Raw genomic sequence first — 12,462 nt, forward strand, 5'->3', positions numbered from 1 at the left:
AGTCCAGAATTTCCTCTTACCTTCAGGACATCATTACCTAGATGTCCTGCAATCACACAAACTAAACAATGCAGAACTCTATCACTGTAAACAGCATAACTATCCTTCCTTTCTCACAAGTCTATAACCTTGGTATTATTTTCAACTAACCTCTCTCATTCCACCCACATATTCAATCTGTCACCAAATTCTATAGGTTCTACCTTCATAACATCATTAAAATCCACCCTTTTCTCTCTCTCTAGACTGTAAGCTGACTGTGGGCAGAGAACACATTTACCAACTCTTTCTATTTTACTTTCCCAAGAGTTTAGTACAATGCTCTGCCCACAGTGAGCTCTCATTAAATGCGAATGACTGATGGATTGTTCCATCCAAACTACTGCTGTGCTGATCCAAGCACTTCTATCCTGCCTCACTATTGTATCAGCCTCCCTGCTGACCTCCAACCTTTTGTCTCTCCCCACTCCAGTCCATACTTCGATCTGCTGCCCAGGTCATTTTTCTAAAAATGCAGTCTACTTCTCCTTACTCCTCAAAAACTTCCTGTGGTTGCCCATCCACTTCCACATCAAACAGTAGCTCCCACCATCATCTTTAAATCACTCAATTCCCAACTACTTTCCCCTTGCTGATTTTTTACTACAACTCAACCAACACATTTTGCTCCTCTAATACCAACCTACTCACCATACCTCAGTCTCACCTATCTTTCCACCAATCTCTTTCCCACATCTTACCTCTGGCCTGGAACATTTTCCCCCAACATAAGCAACAGACCACCACTCTCTCCACCTCCAAACAATTATGAAAACCAGTTAAAAAAATCACATTGAGAAGCAGTGTGGATTAGTGAAAAGGCCTGGGAATCAGAGGCTGTAGGTGCTCATCCCAGTTCTTCCACTTAGCTGCTGTGTGATCTTATGCAAGTCACTTAACTTCTCTGAGCCTCAGCTCATCTGCAGAATGGACATTCAATACCTGTTCTCTCTCCTATTTAGACTTGGAGCCTATGAGCCCTGATTCCTTTTCTCATGCTCTTTACGCTAGGAAATATTGCCTCCCTGCTTAATACAAAACACTGGAAACACTATGAAACCTTTAATTTTGTACATTCTTTTCTACAATTAACTGTAGAGTAATTGAATATGCTCATACACCATTTTTTCTTTTTTCTAATCCATTTCCAGTGACTGGATTATACTGCCATGATGGGATGGAAATTTTACCTGTTAAAATGATAAAGAAGTCATCAACTTTTGTGGATATGTAGGTAGCTCACAAGGATACCCTATGGCATGTGAAGAACTATTTTTTAGGGATATCAATCCCATTATCTAAGGCATTATTCTTTGTTTCCATGGTACAGTGCTCTATTATGAATGGAGGGTAAAATAGTAAGAGCCTGGGCTTGGGAGTCAGAGGATGTGGGTTCTAATCCCAGCTCCACCACTTGTCTGCTGTGTGACTCTGATCAAGTGACTTAAATTTAACAGTTACCTCATCTGTAAAATGGGGATTGAGACTGTGAGCCCCACGTGGGGCAACCTGCTTACTTTCTATCTACCCCCACACTTAGAACAGTGCTTGGCTCATAGTAAGCACTTAATAAATACCATAATTATTATTATTATGCCAGGAGCTATTAGTCTCAGGGATTATGTCCTTTAGACTTTTATATCTGGACTACTCTCTAGGTAGTGAGATTTTGTTATTTTCAGCCACAGTTGAGGCAAGATCAGAATTAGTAATCATGATGATTGCCTTCTTTGTGTGAAAACTCTAAGAACACAGCTACCAATGGCAAAACACAACAAACAATTTGAAGTAGTCTAAAGTAGCCCAACCTGTTCAAACAGCTAACAGAAGCTTGGGACCTCAAGGTATTCAAATTTCTCCCCTGATCCCAAGGGCTCTGGTGCCAGCTGGAAGAGACCTTGGGACCACAGTTTCGGGCTCCTGCCAACTAACCACCATGAAGCCACCTGAAACCACTCTCATCTGAGGGAGCGAATGGAGTGAGGTCATCTGCAAAGTGAGGGGGCTTCTCAGCAATTTACAGGGAAAAAAAGCCTTATAATAACACAAAGTATTGGAGGCATTTTGTTCATTTGCAACTTGTACCCTTCAGATAGGTTAAGTGCACCCCAATATAAAAATCCAACTTTAGGCACAAAACAATCCAGAAAGATGATATACCCAATAAACGAAAAGGCTGCCTTTAGCTTATTGCCTCTGGATAGTAGAATGCTAAAGCCACCTATGCCTGTATAGATTTTAGTGAATCTTTCCTGAGAAAAAAAGGAATACCTTAATTAATCTGCAGAATTAAAGTTTTGGGTAAGCATTCCACAACTAAAAATCATCTAGTTTACCCAAAGAACATTTTGGTTGTGAGACAAAGGTAAGTTTTAGCTTTCAGTATGTTGAAATGATTCTGTTAGTGTTTTTGCTGTTTAAGAATACGATAAGCATCTTGAAAGCACAACATTGTTTCTCTTTAACATTCCTAAATTTCGATCTCAGTATTTGGTTGATTCCATGTTGTCTTTTTGACTCTTAAGTCATTATAAAAATGCTACCTTCAGGACCCAAACTAATTCCCATTTTTTTCCCATTTAATTGTTTATATTTAAAAATCAAGCAACAAATAAAAGAAAATCCAGGAAAAGTCTACCTAAGTGCTTCTCATACCCTCACTCTTTCATCCTCTCCCAAAGATAGCTTTCAGTTTTGGTTTGCTACTTTCAGAATAACATCTCAAACTCTATTCCTTAGCCTTCTTAAACCCCAGATTTTGTTCTCCATTCCCCACCCAGCTGGAAGAGTTTCATGACAACCACAGTGGACTCTGAGGTTTTTCTGAACCATTTGTGAGAAACCTCCTTTCTAGGAAACAAAATGAGAAATCAAGTCATTAGAAAATCAATGGATTGGCTCCCATGGAAGAGGCAGAGTGGCCAACTCTGCATGAAGCAAAGAATGTCAGATTGAAATAAGAGGTAGCATTTACAAGTTTCTGAAAGGCCCTAGTGAAATCTGCCTTGGTAGTCAGCTAACAATAGGGAGACTTGCAAAAGCATTTCACACCGTGGACAGACCAGAGCCTGGGGAATTAAGCACATTCAGTTGTTCTGAGAAATTGATTGTCCAAATTGAATACGATTGTTCTGATCGCTTTCCTAATTCCATCCAAAGGAAGCAGACTTGTGTGGTAGATGCACACCTGGTCTACCTATTTTATGCTGCCATTCTTGAGAGTGCAATGATGGATCAGTCAATCAGTCAATCAATCATATATACTGAGTGCTTATTGTTTGTAGAGCGCTGCACTTGGGAGAGTACAAAATAGAGTTCGTAGACATGTCCCCTGCCCACAAAGAGCTTACAGTCCAGAGAAGGAGGCAGACATTAAAATAAATTACAGATATGTACAGCAGTGCTGTGGGGTGGAAGATGGGGTGAATAAAGATTACAAATCCAGGTGCATCTGAAAGGTGCAGTCAGAATATGCTTCTGATCCACCAGGAAAATAATCCACAATTCCAGGCTACAGGCATCATTAAAAAGTCTTTGAGATTGTGGTTCAAGAACTTTTATAAGTAGATGCTGTGATGTAAGCTGCTTGTAGGCAGAAAATGTGTACCAAGCCTGTTGTATTGTACTCTCCCAAGCACTTAGTACAGTACTCTGCACATAGTAAGCATCCAATAAATGGAATTAATTGATGTCACCCAGGAAGGTGTTGAAGCAAAAATGAAATGCTTTGCAGAATTGGATCTGCACTTTGGACTAACAATAAATTGAAGAAAAATGAAGTTATTTACTGGTCCAGATTTGGTAGAGAAGCAGGCTTTCTTCAGCAAAATAGAGCTAATGCTTTTACCAAATTCTGCTACTTAGAATGAGAACAGCCAGCAGTAACAGCTAGTTTAATGCCATGTTTGAAGTTATTTAAAATGAGACTTAGATCTCCTATAGAACCCATGCAGCTCCTTGAATAGTTTCACCAGCATTTCTCCTTCAAATCTACTCAATATCAGAGCCCAGGAGAGTGAGGGAGGAAGTTGGCATGCTGTCCTGCCCTCCCTGGTCAATCAGAGCTTGAACCATGTTCATTCATTCATTCAATAGTATTTATTAAGCGCTTACTATGTGCAGAGCACTGTACTAAGTGCTTGGAATGTACAAATTGGCAACAGATAGAGACAGTCCCTGTCCTTTGACGGGCTTACAGTCTAATCGGGGGAGACAGGCAGACAAGAACAATGGCAATAAATAGAGTCAAGGGGAAGAACATCTCATAAAAACAATAGCAAATAAATAGAATCAGGGTGATGTACATCTCATTAAACAAAATAAATAGGGTGATGAAGATAGCTGAGGGGGTGGGATGGGATACGGGGAGAAGGAGAGGGAAAGGGGGGAGAAGAGTGTTTAGCTGCGGAGAGGTGGGGGGGTAGAGGGAGCAGAGGGAAAAAAGGGGGAGCTCAGTCTAGGAAGGCCTCTTGGAGGAGGTGAGCTTTAAGTAGGGATTTGAAGAGGGGAAGAGAATTAGATTGTCAGAGGTGAGGAGGGAGGGCATTCCAGGACCGCGGGAGGACGTGGCCCAGGGGTCGACGGCAGGATAGGCGAGACCGAGGGACTGTGAGGAGGTGGGCAGCAAAGGAGCGGAGCATGTGGGGTGGGCAGTAGAAAGAGAGAAGGGAGGAGAGGTAGGAAGGGGCAAGGTGATGGAGAGCCTTGAAGCCTAGAGTGAGGAGTTTTTGTTTTGAGTGGAGGTCGATAGGCAACCACTGGAGGTTTTTAAGAAGGGGAGTGACATGCCCAGATCGTTTCTGCAGGAAGATGAGCCGGGCAGCGGAGTGAAGAATAGACTGGAGCGGGGCGAGAGAGGAAGAAGGGAAAACAGAGAGAAGGCTGACACAGTAGTCTAGCCGGGATATTACGAGAGCCTGTAGCAGTAAGGTAGCCGTTTGGGTGGAGAGGAAAGGGCAGATCTTGGCGATATTATAAAGGTGAGACCGGCAGGTCTTGGTAACGGATCAGATGTGTGGGGTGAACGAGAGAGACGAGTCAAAGATGACACCGATGTTGTGGGCCTGAGAGACGGGAAGGATGGTCATACCATCCACGGTGATAGGGAAGTCTGGGAGAGGACAGAGCTTGGGAGGGAAGATGAGGAGCTCAGTTTTGCTCGTGTTGAGTTTTAGGTGGTGGGCAGACATCCAGTTGGAGATGTCCTGGAGGCAGGAGGAGATGCGAGCCTGAGGGAGGGGGAGAGGACAGGGGCAGAGATGTAGATCTGCATGTCATCTGCATAGAGATGGTAGTCGAAGCCGTGAGAGCGAATGAGTTCACCAAGGGAGTGAGTGTAAATGGAGAACAGAAGAGGGCCAATAACTGACCCTTGAGGAACTCCAACAGTTAAAGGATGGGAGGGGGAGGAGGCGCCTGCGAAGGAGACCGAGAATGACCAGCCAGAGAGATAAGAGGAGAACCAGGAGAGAACGGAGTCCGTGAAGCCAAGGTGAGATAAGGTGTGGAGGAGAAGGGGATGGTCGGCAGTGTCAAAGGCAGCTGAGAGGTCAAGGAGGATTAGAATGGAGTAGGAGCCATTGGATTTGGCAAGAAGGAGGTCATGGGTGACCTTAGAGAGAGCAGTCTTGGTAGAGTGGAGGGGACGGAAGCCAGATCCCCCACCCTCGCCTATTGTGGTGGCTGCACCTGGGGCAGGTGAGCAGCCTACTGCCACCAATCAATCAGTTGTATTTTTTGAGTGCTTTCTGTCAGTCAGTCAGTCGTATTTATTGAGCATTTACTGTGTGCAGAGCACTCTACTAAGTGCCTGGGAAAGTACGGTATAAGAATAACCAGACACATTCCGTGCCCACAATGATCTTCCAGTCTAGAGGGGTAAACAGACATAACTATCAATAAGTAAATTATGGACGTGTGCATAAGTTCTGTAGAGCTGGGGGTGGGTGGTGAATAAAGAGATGCCGAAAGGAGTGGGAGAAGAGGAAATGAGGGCTTAGGGAAGGCCTCTTGGAAGAGTTGTGCCTTCACTAAGTCTTTGGAGGGAGGGGGAGTAATTTGTGTATCGGATCTGAAAAGGGAGGGTGTTCCTGCATGGATATTGATAGAATTTCACCAAGAATCGATTGCTGATACTCACTGAGCACCTTCTTTGGGCAAAGAACTGTATTAAATCTTCCGAGAGTACAATACAGTTGATAGAAGTGATCCCTGCCCTCAGGTTATAAGTCACTTAGTCCCCTTATGGACTGTAAGCTTGTTGTGGGCCTGGAGCATGTCTTTCAACTCTGTTATATTGTACCCTCCCAAGCACTTAATGCAGTGCTCTCTCCACACAGTAAGCACTAAATAAATCTGATTAATTGATTCAATTATTGCTAGGGGAAGACAGCCAAATATAATATGTACAGAAGTGCAGTGGGGATGGGATGAGTTTCAGAGTGCATAAGAGGTTACATAATCAAATGCATAGGTGAGTACAACAAGGAGAATAGGTTGGGGAAGTGAGAACCTCCAGGAAAGGCTTCTTGGAGGAGATGTGATTTAAAGATGGGGAAAGTTGTGACCTGTTGTTTGTGACAGTGGAGGGAGTTCCAGGCAGTGCGGAGGCCGTGAGAAAAATAGTGTTATCTCCTGAAACAGAGGACTGATGTATATCTGTACTTACTACTAAAATCTAAATGTATTCAGCACAGAAGGACTGATGAGTGTTATGTTGAAGTCATGTAGGCATGTGACTTATGCTAGAAGATTGCATCCTCCCGTGCCCCTCCTGATAGGCCCAGAAGTCTGCCCAGTGGCCAGTTGTTGCTCTGGTGTGGCCTCATGAAGTCATTTATGGTACACTGGAAAAGCCTGAAGTGCTGCCAGTCACATGGTGATGCAGATGTCAAGGAGCCATTTATCTTAGCTGTCCAGGTCTTGTCTTGTCTTGTCTTATGCTGTCGAGTCATCTCCAACCCATAGCGACGCCATGGACACATCTCTCCCAAAACACCCCACCTCTATCTGCAGTTGTTCTGGTAGTGTTTTCTTGGTAAAAATATGGAAGTGGTTTACCATTGGCTCCTTTCACACAGTGAACTTTGGTCTCCAACATCGACTCTCTCTCATGCCACTGCTGCCCAGCACAGATGAGTTTTGACTTGTAGCAGATTGCCTTTTACTCGCTAGCCACTGCCTAAGCCAGGATTGGAATGGGTATGCCTCTGCTTATGCCTCCCTCCCATAGTCAAGACTGATTGAGTACTGGAAACTCTCCAGGTGCTATCACCTCTAAAAGTAAACAAAGATCCATATTACTGTATGCTGACTTCAGTAGAAAACCCTTTTATAAGATGTGCTGTGGGTTAATTCAGGTAGAAGCAACGGGTTCCTTAGGATATGTAGAAAGCCAGTTTTTTTTTTCTTTAAGTGTTGGGTTTTTTTAAAACCATATTTTCAGCTACACTTTTCCAGGGAGCATTTCCACTTTGTGGCTGTGACTTAATGTGAACCTTCAAAATGATGAGGGAGTTGTTCATTAGAACTGCAAAAGGCTAATTGGACCTTCACGTTCTTGCATGCCAGAGAGATGCTCACGTAATTAATTGGCGGGCCTCAAATTGGTCCCACAAAAAATGGAAAGGTGTAACCAAGCATCTGACTGGGAAGAAGGTTCAAGTTCTTAGGTTTGCCTTGAGACCCTAAGCCCAGACAATATACAGAGAGGGTTATATATAAACTATGGTGTCTGGAACAGTGTTCCAAAATGGCACGTGTCCTTGGAGTCCTAATATCATCATTATCCAATAGATGCTATCCCACAAGTGGAAAAACAAAAATGTGTTCCAGAACCTTTTTTTCTTCTCTCCATGTGTGGGTTGAAAATTTTCGTGCACCACATGCCCCTCTTTGATATCTATACGGTATCTGCCAAAACAAATATTTTATCCCACTTATTTTTAGTTGGTATTGCACAGGTCTTTCTAAGATTAAATGGCCAGAGCTCAGAAAAGTTGAGAGGAACCATAGTTTTCAAGCCATTGTGCTGCACAGAGTTTTTTGTATAGAGGTTTTTTATGTATATTGCTGATTTAAAGCCAAGGATGTTTGCTTAGCAAAGAGGAGCAAAACTATCATTATCTGATTGTATATGGAATCCAGTGGCTGCTAATCAAACCCGGGGTTGCATCTGATTCAGACATACTTGGCATAGACTTGTTACAATTAGAGGTTTTGCCATGTCAAGGGAATCTTTCACTCAAAGCAGCGACCCATATTGGACTGAACAAACACATGAGTTTTTAATCGAGAACAATAGTTTAACAAACCACTTCCCAGGACCACTGAAAGAAAAGTATGTGCCTGTGGCAGTTCTGGCATAGAGCGATGTTTATTTGAATGCACTTACTTCAAACCATAGCCCAATATACCAGGCCAAAAAAAAATATTAAATGCTAATGCAAGAAAAAAAATGTCCATGATAAGGCAACCATTAGCCAAACAGAGCTGCCATAATGTGCATGTATTATTATACATGCAGTGACTGTTTTGTGAGCATCAGGATCTACGTGCTTATGTATATGAATATATGGAGATGTTTGTACCCTATTCTTATTCTTTATGCTGAGCAGGTAGCTCTGGTCCTGAATTAAGAGTTTGTATTCTAAGTGGGTTTTTTCTTAGTTGAAAATCCATTTTAAGCACCATAATTTCCCTTGGAGGAAAACTATTTTGTTTCTGTTAAAATGGTGGTAGATATTTGTATGCTGTAGTAATTTCAGAAATTCAACCAGACTCTGCCTTTTTGGACTTGAATCTTTCAGGAATTTGCATATAATACTTCATATGTGCACAGCCAGTTTTCAACTAGTAGCTAATCTTATTTTGCATTTTGAGACTAATTTTTTTCTTTCAAGATATTTTGGTAGGGATGCATTCTCCTAGGACCTTTAATCCAAGAATTCAAAAGTGCTTCATTGTGCACTTCACAATGTACACCAGTGCTTCTTTCTGAAATCGCGTTCTGGAGACTTTTGCTGAAGAAAATAAGTATCCTCCCTAGCCCTGAGCCTAGTACTCACACATACACACATACATTGCACACATATTTATCTTGGCAATATCTACAGTAGTAAACCAGACCGTAAGATCTAGGGACAGGAAATAAGAAGGCAGACTCTGGCTGCACGATTAGCTTTACTTCTGACATCTTTGTTCTTGTATGTGAATATATGTATGTTTGGGTGAGAGAGAGAATGACAAAGTATGTGTGTGTAAATGTATATACACATTCACACAGATATACATATACACTATTGCTTCCCTTCTGTGTATACCCTTGTTTAACTTATATGCATCATGAAACCACTTCATTGAGAAATAGGGGTTGTTACATTCTTTGGTATGTGTCGTGCATGACTCTATGAGCTTGTGGTATGCATATTCGGCGGGATCTTGCCACATCTGAAAAGCAGGTGTCGTGATTGTGCATCTCACTACACAGACATGCATGCCTGATGTCAAAAAATGTTTCAATCTCCTCTCATGTTTTCGTAAGCAGCTTCCACCCTGCTAAGTTGGCATCACATGGTGGCTTATGATAATCAACCAAAGCCCTGGGCAGCTTTTCATTTTTCATTTCTATTATCAAATCAAGTGGGCTGACTCATTTCCATATACACACTAAAGTGTTTAACTTATTTCTGCTGCAAATAGACTTCTGTTTGGGAATAAGACTGTGGGTTAGGAGAGATGGGTTAGGAGATTTTGGGGGTTATTCCCTGTTCCCCTCAGTCTCTGACAACTCTCTCTCTCTGTATATATTATATATGTATATAGAGAAGCAGCATGCTCAGTGGAAAGAGCCCAGGCTTGGGAGTCAGAGGTCATGGGTTCAAATTCCGGCCCTGCCACTTGTCACCTGTGTGACTGTGGGCAAGTCACTTAACTTCTCTGTGCCTCAGTGACCTCATCTGTAAAATGGGGATGAAGACTGTGAGCCCCACATGGGACCATCTGATTACCCTGTATCTACCCCAGCGCTTAGAACAGTGCTCTGCACATAGTAAACACTTAACAAATACCAACATTATTATTATATATATCTATATATAGTATTTGTACTATACAGTATGTATATATATATATGTATATATATATATATATATATAGTATTTGTTAAGCACTTACTATTTACCAAGCACCGTTCTAAGTACAAAGGTAGATATAAGATAATCAGGTTGGACACAGTCCATGTCCCACATGGGGCTTGCTGTCTTAATCCCCATTTTACAGATGAGGTAACTAAAGCCCAGAGAAGTGAAGTAAATTGCCCTGGATCACACAGCAGTCAAGTGGCAGAGCTGGGATTAGAACTCATGTGCTTCTGACTCCCAGGCCTGTGCTCTATCTAAAAGGCCACACAGCTTTCCTCAATCTCATTTATTGGATATTCTTCTGCATTTCATCCCCTAGCTATAGGCATTCCAGGAGGTATTATTCAGAGTCCCCATCATCTTCAAGAAAAAAGGTGAAAGGTCAAGTAACATCAGTTATTGAGGCGTCTCATTAGTCTACATTGCTGGCTCAATTCTAACAAGGGTTTTCCTGTACTGGCTACTAAAGAATATTATTGACTGAGCACTTTCAGCGTAACAACATGGCTTCAGCCCACAGCGTGGAATGGGAGACATGATCTTGGCTGCGTGTCAGACATGGAAGAAGTTCAGGGAACAGCACCAGGATCTTTACACAGCTTTCATATACCTTTACCATAGCATATTAGGAGCGGCATGGCCTCGTGGAAAGAGCATGGACCTGGGAGTCAAAAGACCTGGTCTCTAATTCTGGCCCTATCAGTTGCTTGCTGTTTAACCTTGAGCAAGTCACTTCACTTCTCTGTGCCCCAGTTTCCTTCACTGTAAAATGGGGATTCAATGCCTGTTCTACCTCTTACTTGGACTGTGAGACCCACGTGGGCCAGGGACTGTGTGTGTCCAACCTGATTAACCTGCATCTACCCCAGCACTTAGAACAGTACTTGACACATAGTAAGCACTTAAATACCATAATAATACTGTAATACTTTAGTTCCATCAATAGATTTGAGCTCTGGATTTTACGAACCAAATTTGGTTGCCTTGAAGTGTTCATCAAGATTCTGAGACTGCTTGATGGTAGCATGGCTAGCCAGGTCAGAGCTGAGACTGCCCTGTCCGATCCATTCCCTACTGTCAGTGGAGTAAAGCAATAATAATGATAATAATAATAATGGTATTTGTTAAGCTCTTACTATATACCGAGCACTGTTCTAAGCACTAGGGTGGATACAAGGTAATCAGGTTGTCCCACGTGGGGCTCACAGTTTTAATCCCCATTTTACAAATAAGGTAACTGAGGCACAAGTTAAGCAGCTTCCCCAAGGTCACACAGCAGACAAGTGGCAGAACCAGGATTAGAACCCGTGTCCTCTGACTCCCAAGCCAGTGCTCTTTCCACTAAGCCATGCTGCTTTCCAAGGATGTATAGTGGGCCTGATCCTATTCAGTTTATACTCTGCAACCAACTAGAGACCTGGATGCAGTTATTACAATACACTTTAGAAACTCTTTCAACACAACAGACTTCAAACATTATCCAAGGTCCTAGAAACTGATATTCAAGTGTGCAGTAGAGGCCCTCACCTAGATGAAGGGCAAGTGATTTGTAAACTACTTCACTGAATCATCCAGGTACTATGAGTTGACAATAAGTCTAAACAATACTGAAATGATATAGCAGGCCTACACCAGGGAAGCCAAACACATAACCAAAAATCCCACTTGTGGCCAAAGCGACTGCAGTATAGGACTAGTACTCTTAGTAGAAATAGTACTTATTGAATAGCCACCAGGTACAATGCACTCTGGCCAGGCTGGAAAGAGCACAGGCCCAGGAATCAGAGGACCTGGATTCTAATCCCAGCTCTGACAATGCTTGTGATGTGGCCTTGGGCAAGTCACTTCATTCTCTGAGCCTCAGTTCCCTCATCTGCAAAATGGGGATTCAATACCTGTTCTCCCTCCCCCTTAGATCATGAGCCCCACGTGGGATCTGATTAACTTGTTTCTACTCCAGCACTAGGTACAGTGCTTGACACATAGTAAGCACTTGAATACCATTATTATTTTCATTATTATTATTATCATCAACTATGTACTTGGAATATTACAACATAGGGATGTGATATGTTTCCTACCCAAAGGAGCTAAAAGTCTGTTGAGGAAGAGAGGCATAAAACATTTACACCTAGGGTAATCAAAATAAATACCTTGATATACTTGAAAATAAACTTGTGTTGAGAATGGGCATAAATAAAATTCAAAGTGCTAGAAGTGTCTGGTGGGACTATATCGTTTTTGGTATTGGGGAAGAATTGGAAAATGCTTGTTGGAGAAGCTG

The 12,462-nt window shown here is 42.4% G+C and overlaps 1 protein-coding gene across 15 annotated transcripts in view; it reads left to right on the plus strand.

Annotated features, from left to right (window-relative positions):
• The window catches only part of ERC2 (ELKS/RAB6-interacting/CAST family member 2), a 900,196-nt gene that overhangs the window by 702,503 nt on the left and 185,231 nt on the right, over positions 1–12,462 (plus strand). The gene's annotated exons all lie outside the window — the stretch shown is intronic.

Source organism: Ornithorhynchus anatinus, chromosome X1, assembly GCF_004115215.2.
Source record: "Ornithorhynchus anatinus isolate Pmale09 chromosome X1, mOrnAna1.pri.v4, whole genome shotgun sequence".
Classification (NCBI taxonomy): Eukaryota; Metazoa; Chordata; class Mammalia; order Monotremata; family Ornithorhynchidae; genus Ornithorhynchus; species Ornithorhynchus anatinus.